This window comes from Octopus bimaculoides, chromosome 7, assembly GCF_046866305.1.
Source record: "Octopus bimaculoides isolate indiv1 chromosome 7, ASM4686630v1, whole genome shotgun sequence".
In the NCBI taxonomy this organism is placed as follows: Eukaryota; Metazoa; Mollusca; class Cephalopoda; order Octopoda; family Octopodidae; genus Octopus; species Octopus bimaculoides.
The window spans coordinates 94,688,579-94,697,567 of NC_142934.1; positions in this window are offsets into that span (position 1 = coordinate 94,688,579).

The window sequence follows — 8,989 nt, forward strand, 5'->3', positions numbered from 1 at the left end:
ATATTTATGATTATAAATTATTATTTACCGAAAAAGGTTTTATCATACTGAGCTACCCGGCAGAAATTGTTAATTATTAATTTTATTACTAATTGATGATTCCCTGCCCTGCATATCTATATTTTAACAATAACTCCAGGGTAGATGGTTATACCGCAGGAATTCGTACGAGTCTCTTTCCTAAACGGAACTATTTCTGATACACGCTGAATTGAAATTCATTAGGGCAAGAAGTTTTGAATTTACTGGCCGATAAATTTCTTAACGTCTTCTTCACGTGGTATTGATGTTCGCATGGTCAAAATTAACGTGAGTTATTTAGACATTAACAAATTTATTAGAATATTTAGCTGAAGATCAGAATAGAGTATTATGTACTCTTAACTGTGAAACAATTGTACTAAATTAACTAAACGGCAAGTGTTTTTTACTCTTCTCTATTGTTTTTTGTTCTGTGTGTATCAAAAATATCGCTATCAATCTGGAGTAATAATTTGTAGTTTTGAAATCAGTAGTTCTTTGACTGCTATTTCTGAATTCTCAGTATGTTGGAGAAGCAGGTTACTGTCAATCCCTATATATTTATGATATATATATATATATATATATATATATATATATATATATATATATATATATATATATATATATATACATACATACATACATATATATGTTTGTGTGTATATATCACAACAACAAACCACTCCACAACAATAGGGAACATCTACGTAGCAGCTACCCTCCTAATTACCTCAGGTTTTAGACCCAGTACGCAAACACGGGGATACGAGATAGCACCAGAAAGACAGGAGGAACTAAAAGTGGTAGAAGTCATCAATCTAACTTACAAGGAACTAACATCAAGCCAAATCAGCATACTCTCCAAAGGGCTCAAGTTTACACCCACCCCTAACACCCCAACTACAATGAAATGAAAGAATACGTTGCGGATTCTGTAGAAAATTACGACTCGCTGAAGAGATATACGACAAATACAACGAGGACGAATCGTTAGTCCGAAATAGAAGTAAATACACCCCTTCAAAAGGTAAGAACAAAATTCTTGACCATTTCTGTGAATACATCACGAATTATCCACGTTAACATATACACAAACAAAAACACAAGCCAAAATCCAGCCAAGAAGAATGGGCTGAACTGAACAAATTAAAGGATGACAAAAGAATAATAATCAAAGAGGCTGATAAAGGGAGTGCAATTGTCTTAATGGACAGGGTATACTATATAACGCTAGTACTATCCATATTACAAAACAACATATTATGAAAAGCCCAACACTACACTTAGCAGAAAATAATGAGAGACCTAAATCCATGTTAAACCTATATAGAGAAGGGCTCAGTCAATACTACGGTATTCCTAAGATACACAAAAGTGAGAAAATAAGTAACGCATGCAGGATGGCCACAGACATAATAATCAAAGTCCCTACTCCTAATGACCTCAAATTAAGACCTATAATTGCAGGGATCGCATGCGAAACCCATCGACTCAGTAACTTTTTAGATACTATCTTAAAACCCTTCCTCAAGCATGTCAAAAGCTATATAAGGGACGACCTGGATATGCCCAATCACCTTCCTGAAACAATAAACAAAGACACCCTTTTAGTATTCTTCGATGTAGTCAACTTCTATTCCAATATCCCCCACAACCTAAGAATAGAGGCAATTTAATTCTGACTAGAGAATTACGCAAACGAACTCCCACATCGCATCAAAAAGAATTCGTGATAGAAGGGCTAAAATTCATCTTGGAGAATAACTACTTCGTCTTTAAAGACAACTTCTATCGACAAAAATCCGGGACTGCGATGGGTACGAGAATGACCCCATCCTTTGCTAACCTAGTCATGGGGTATCTAGAAATCAGTATTTATCGTAAATTTCTAGAAAAATACGGTAACCCATTCTCCTTCTACATAGAAAATAACTGGAAGAGATGCCTGGATGACTGTTTCATTCTTTGGCATGAAAGTATAGAGAGGTTTAAAGAATTCCGAGCATTTATAAATGAACTTGACGTAAAATTCATTTCACGATGGAATATAGCCATCAACAATTTCCCTTCCTCGACATCCTCATTAAGAAATCCAACAACAAAATAGAAACAGACATATTCTATAAGTCCACGGACTCAAGCAATATCTACTGTCCAACTCATGCCTCTCCAAACACATTAGAATGAATATCCCCTTCAACCGAGCAAAAAGGATTTGTACTATAGTTTCTAATACAGACGAAAGACTACATGAACTAAAGAATACACTCATTAACAGGAACTACCCACCATCACTAAATGCTTATAGGCTTTGAACGTGCCCTGCAACTCAACATCCACAAATTCAGACATCCCAATTTAAGGAAGGATTTACAACCAAAAGTCCTACCATGCATCTCCACACACAACCCACTTAACAATGGAGCCTTCGACACCATCCACCAGAACATTCCTCTACAAAAGGGACCACAGAATGAATTTAATCCTCCAAACGTACACCATCATAAAGAGCAAAAGACAACCGAATTCTATGAAAAGTCTCTTAACACAAGTCCAAGTATACTCGACAACAATACTGAAGCCGTCAGTACAAATTGCGAAAATCCTAACTGTGGTACATGCGTCAACCTAATTGAGGGAGCGGGTTCTCTTTCAAGCAGGGTCAACGTTTTACAGTGAAATACAACTTCACATGTGCTTTGGAAAACCTAATATTTGTATTTACTTGCTAATAGTGTCGAGAGCAATACATAGCCCAAACTAAAAACAGTTCACACCAAAGGTGATACTACATATTTCTCAGATTCGGGAATACAGAATAACGATCCTTAAGGGCTGAAAATGCATTCGAATGTTTTGGAAACAATCATTAGACATACAAGAAATAGATCGCACAACTTATGTTTGTTATCATTTATAAAATTATGTTAAACTACAAATTATATTTTGCTGTTTTGCCATACTTGTGGTTTTACGTAATCACGTTGCTAAAGTATACGTTCACAACATTTTAAAAGCCGTGCAGTTATAACGAGTGTTTGGAACTGCGTAAACGACAAATTGCAATTAGGTTCTGTACGAAAACTCTGTGGGTTCTTTGGACAAGTTTATTTTTTTGCCAGTAATCTGTCGAAATTCATAGACTGTTTGAAAGACATACTGACACACACACACGCACACACACACGCACAGTCACGCACGCACACACACACACACACACGCACACACACACACACAAACACACACACACACGAGTGCAAACAAACACCGTACGCTAGAATCCTTGAGAGAAAACGTTTCATTTCACATTGATCCACTTCACTCAGTTTTATATGGAAATACATGCAACAGCTTGGTGTTCTGTTCAGGTGAGTGTCGAATTTCCCGCCTCGTCAGCGAGATGATAACATTCAAAAGCTACAGCAAGGCGAGGAAGGGCATTGTGACCAGCGGTGCTCAGCAACAAATGATAGTCTGATCAATACAGCAATATACGCATCATGTGAATAGTTTCACATTACAGATAATAGTCTACCATGTAAGTGTTGGTAAAATAACATAGGGTTTCCTATGCCTGGATTGCGAAATTAAACAGCTGGAATTCTGTCTAACAAAGATCGGCCAAACCCTTAGGGTAGCGGTTATCTCGTGACATTAAAAATATAGAAAGAAGGATAAGCCCAGTTTAATGAGAAGGAAGACATGACTAATTCACTGCTAATTTCCCTTAGCAAGATTCAGCACATGAAATTCTCGTCGGCCCCTCTAAATAAGGAAGCGGATTAAATGCCATTAGGATGATAAAATCGTTATATTTCTGATTCAGGAACAAAGAGGAATTTGAATAAATCGAACGGCAAATTAACACTCATTAGTTAAACAGCATACGGAAGGAAACAAACAATAATATATCACGAGAAATTAGATGGAAGATTATTCGTGTTCCGAACATAGTTTGCGTCCATTTGAAGATATCAAAAGGAAAGATTAGAGAATTTGTGATTGGGCAAACACGCTGTAATTTCTTCCAGAATCAACAAAAATAGTGGAGCTAGCAAACTTTTGTTCCATAAAACAAAATCTGGAAATTTATAAGGTTTGTCCGAGGTTCATATAAAAAATATCGGGAAGATATGAAAATAATATATTATATCAATTTCAAAGTACACACACTCCCTTTCTTTCTCTCCCTCTCCCACACTCTCTCTAAACATTTATGCGCACAAATTTTGAAAGCGCATTGAAATGACATTTTTATATCCTACGCGTGGCTACTTTAAATGAACAATGAAAGTGTTATTTTTCAAATTTTAATATTATTATCGAAAAAATACTTTTTGTTTTATTATGGATTATTATTTTTTAAAAATTTATTTTACTTTTACATATATAGACATTCTACGTGGATGTTACGTTGCATATCTTAATTCATAATAAATTATCTTACTCTTTGCCATTGTATTTACGATGTTCCTTTGTTTAATATATTGACTCCGAGGTGATTAATATGCCAAATACGTGAGAGACCGAGTTTACAGATTAATTGTACGGAAGCAAATTGAATTTTGTTATTAAATTCAACTAATAAATATCATTGTTGTATGAAGCACAATCCACATTACGAATGCACAACAGGAAATATGATATTTCTGTCGTGGAAACTAAACAAATATCTCCGAAAATTCCTTTAGAAAATTCAAAACTACAACTAATACAAGCATACTACACACATATGCGTGTATTAATGTCTACACACATCTTTGTATGTGTGGTGTATGTTTGTGTATTCATATCGCTCTCTCTTCCCCTCTCCCACCTCTCTCTCTATATATATACATTTAAGTAGGTGGTTAGGTATCTATCTATCTATCTATCTATCTGTGCATGTGTACACACACACACACACACACACACACACACACACACACACACACATATATATATATATATATATATATATATATATATATGTATGTATATATATATTTACATACATATATATATATATGCATATATATATACATATATATATACATATACATACATGTATAAATATACATACATACAAATACTTAGCCATGCTTATCTGTCTATTTATCTATCTGTCTAGCTATTTTTATTCTATCTATCTATGTATCTATCAATCAATCAATCAATATATATATATATATATATATATATATATATATATATATATATATATATATATATATAAAAGATAATAAGAGTGAAAAAACTACAGAAGGCTTGTGTTACATGGTTAAAGTATATATTTAAATTATGTCAGAAAAATGTTAGAAAAACGTTAGAAAAATGTTATAAAATCTTTTTGGTATATAGACATTGTATTTTGAGAAATAACCGGTTTCGTGTTGTCTTTTCAAATTTCTCTACTTCATTGTGTCGTGTTCGTTATATATATATATATATATATATATATATATATATATATATATATATATATATATATATATATATATATATATATATATGCATGTATGTATGTATGTATATATACATACAAACATACATACATAGATACACACGTTTATATATATATATATAAAGACACAGGTGTATGCGTGTGTTCGGGCAAGAATATGTTTATGTGAGGTAACATGCGGGCATATTTTTATCATGCTATTATTCTGTTAAGCATTTAATCAGAGGCTGTGGTTCCAATGGAGTACTATATGGTATTGCGTAAACCTCGATAAGAATATACGTAAAAATATCCTTCATTTTACAGAATACAGGCAAATATTTCCCTTTCCAGATTAGAACCTCCAGTATCAACGAAAACCGAGATTCAAATAGTATCAGGCGACTAGATTTTGTTGACGTCTGCTATTCGTTGAAATACGTGGAAAACTTAGAGGCGATGTTTAAACCGATACCGCCAAAGGCTGCCAGTTGTTCGCCCAAGCTGCACTTCAATAAGCCTTTGTATGAGATCTGCACAGCTACAACTCACCCTGTCCTACGAAGTGGAGGAATTCAAAGTCGCAAAATGTTGTGTGTTAATGATGTACAGGAACTCGCTGGATGAACATTTCAAACGTAAAGTTATTACGATAAGGTCTGGACGAACGTGGGTAGCTAACACAATACGGGAGTAGCTAGCTCAAAAGCTGAAAGCGTGCTGGAGCTACGCGACATTGTTGAAGTTTTGTGCAGAGGTCGATAATGCCTCAGTTCTTCACATTTCCAATAATAGAGGAGGGTGGATCTCAAACAGACGATTGTAATGATCTAAGTAGAAGTGAGGAACCAGGAGGGAGACTGCGTGGAGAAATGGGCTCGCTGCCACACACGTTGTGATGCGGTAGAAGGGCACTTACTTAAGGGAGATACAAGAAGCGCCATGATAGGGTGCACTCAACAAACGTTCAGACCCTGGAGCAGAAAAGACCTAACAAACATCATCATCATCAGGGACAAACAGCAGCAGCAATTAAGTTCGTGAAAGAAGGAGAGAAGCCAGTGAGGACAGAAAAAAAGACACATATAATGGGATATGAAAGTGGACCTGGGAGAGGGACTGCAGGTTATTCATACAACACTGGTTCTGCGGTCAGAAAAGACCAAGAAAATTATCTTTATTGAGCTTACAGTCTCCTGGGAAGAAGGATGTGATGAGACCCACCAATTGAAGCGTGCCAAATACAATGGCCTTCTGTATGATTATAGGGAGAAGCGATGACAGTTATGGCTTTACTCATTCGGGGAAAACTGTAAAGGGGTTCCCCGTCCAGTCGGCGTGAAGGAAGCTTACAGCGGTTGGAATGTGAAGAAAGAAACGAAGGGTAGCTGTGTGCAGGATGAAATAGGGTCTTCTTATTTTCCTTCGATTAAAATAGACACCAAAAAATGGTGGAGTCTCTTCCTTTTGAGTAGGAACCATAATAGGCAAAATCGAAGCAAAGCTCCGTGGCAAATGTTTATATTTGCTGAATTTATTGACTATAATAAGACCATTTCCCTTTCCTTGTTGTTCCCTTACCCTATGTATCCAAAAGTATTACTCTATCAGATAACACAATGCTAATTTCTATAAATGGAAGAGTGTGAGTACAAACTACATTGAAGTTGATGGCACTCTAAGTTTGGAGTTTAATACAATGCTAATATTCGTTTGTGTCAGAACGGCTCACTGATACATTAGTAAACAATAATTTTTTCTTCATTTCAGCGAAAATCAAAGTTGAATGAAAAAATTAGATTTAGTGCCATATTATCACAATCTGTGGCATATATGTCTAAAATTGGTGAAATTATATAAAAAGTAACAGAATTCACTAATGAACCACAAAAAAAAAACCATATATAAATCTTTGAGTTTACATTTGAAAGACATAACAGAAATGTCATATATCCTGGCATTCAAGTAGGATTGGCAGGGTCATCCAATACGAAAAGTAATGAGAACATTGAATAACATTTCGCATTCTCATCTATGGTAAATATTGTGTGAGATCATGAATATTGGCACTTCTTAATTGAGACATCAAATATGTGCCAATAAACGATGTAGGAAACAAATTTCACTGTTATGTTGTCTAAAAATAGTATGAAACTAAAGAAAGTATTTTGTAAGATACACATCTTATTGAAGTCTGATCTTTGCCCGACAAACATTTTAGAAATATGAAATTAATATTACGCATCCATTAAAAGTACTGAAACATGAAAATATCATAGGAATGTTTTTTTTTTGTTTTTTTTTTCAAGGGAATGCCAAACCGTCAGAGGCAATTATATAACTTACGTCGAGTTATATCTATCACTAATTTCGGCACCGCTAACAACTTTATATTTATCAAGGCCTTAATAAGTCGAGGAAAATGTGTCTGGCGATTTCTCCGAAACATCCAAAATAATTCAAATATGGGTCATAAATTAATAGAGACTTTTACAAAATGTGCATATAATTTTAGATAAAAGTTCAAGCGCTTTTTATTAATGTGCTAATAGTTACTTAACCATTTACCAAACAATTTTGTATTTAAGTTATCATCTCAACAAATTTTAAGCAGCTCGGGTTTTTCTCTAATCAACACAAGTGCAATGAACAACAAATTGAAAGTAAAATATATTCTAGAATTGAAAATATAGAGGTGATGCTCGAAGAATGTATTAAGAAAAATAGTCTGCGAGTCATTTAGTTACGACTGCGTATAGTAAATTATGACCGTCTTAACAAGTACGTCACCGGATATAGAAATATACATGTAGGATTATGAGTGATACTGCGTTGGAAGCTGCGGATTTGGCTGAGGGATGATTCTGCACGATGAGAATATTTCACTAACTGGTGTCAGCAACAGCAATTATCTGAGGGCCAAGTGGTCTCTACAGCTTATATAACCGTTGTGGACCGTCTTCCAACAATTCCAGTTTACATTCGATGAGACGATGCTTTACAGATTTCGCATGACAACGTTCTCTTTATCTGAGTTTGAAACGGCAGCTTTGATAATTTAGTGCCTTTCATTTCTACGGACTGCTAGAGTAACACAGACGTATTTTCGGCACGCTGATGTTCCACCGCCTCTGCTAAAATTGTGTCTGTTTATTACACACGCATCATTCATGTAAACACACATTTATAAACACACGCACACACACACACACACACACACAAACACTGATACACACATACATTCGTACATACATACACACACACAAACACGTATATATATATATATATATATAGAGAGAGAGAGAGAGAGAGAGAGACAGAGAGAGAAAGATATAGTTATATATTCATACGTAGACAGAGACATACATAAGTACGTGGATGTCGGTCCAAGGGAGGGGTATATATTTTCCGAATAAATATATCAGTGCGTGTAACTAAAGTACTCCTGGAATGTCCGTCGCTCCACATATCATGGATGTCCAGAGTTCAAAATAGTGATAGCGAAATATATTCGATTTTAGACACTTCCATTATTAAACATAA